This window comes from Fukomys damarensis, unplaced genomic scaffold (assembly GCF_012274545.1).
Source record: "Fukomys damarensis isolate Sample0158 unplaced genomic scaffold, DMR_v1.0_HiC HiC_scaffold_20, whole genome shotgun sequence".
NCBI lineage: Eukaryota > Metazoa > Chordata > Mammalia > Rodentia > Bathyergidae > Fukomys > Fukomys damarensis.
In genome coordinates, this window is record NW_022900932.1 from 7,255,373 (window position 1) to 7,255,923 (window position 551).

The 551-nt window shown below is 58.3% G+C and overlaps 1 protein-coding gene across 1 annotated transcript in view; it reads right to left on the minus strand.

The window, feature by feature from the left end:
- Nucleotides 1-551, minus strand: part of Lrfn2 (leucine rich repeat and fibronectin type III domain containing 2) — a 150,526-nt gene that overhangs the window by 149,447 nt on the left and 528 nt on the right. The gene's annotated exons all lie outside the window — the stretch shown is intronic.

The following is a 551-nucleotide window of genomic DNA, read 5'->3' on the forward strand; positions in this document are numbered from 1 at the left end:
GCCATGCCTGTAATTCCAGCTCCCACAAGCGCAGGTGTCCTCTGTCTATGTCTGTCTCTGTCTGTCTGTCTGCAGCTGGCGCTGGGTGCACTCGACATGGGTCTGACTGGGTCCCTCTGTGGTCTCTACTCAGGCAGGCTCTGTCTTTCTCCAGCTCTAGCTTTCTGGGCTGCTCCCAGGAACTCATTGCCTGGGTCCTTTGTACTGGGCTGCCGGGAAGATGGGCAAGACACTCCCTCCAATGTCTGTGCCAAGCAAGGCACTGTATTTCCTCCCCCACCCCGCCAGCCTTCCAGGGCTCTCCTCTTCACAGCCCAAGAGAGCGTTAGAAGGAGGGCAGGGCTGGGTGGGAGACACCCACCCACCCGGGCATGCTAATGCCAGTTTGCATATTGCTTCATCATTACACCCTGATGCTCTACAACGCAAACACACACACACCCCTGATCGCTCTGTCTGTAGCCCCAGGCCCATTTAGGAGCCTCTGCCAGCCCTACCTGCCTCTCCAAACTGCAGCCATGCCTCCCTGCCCTCTATTGGCGCTGCACGAA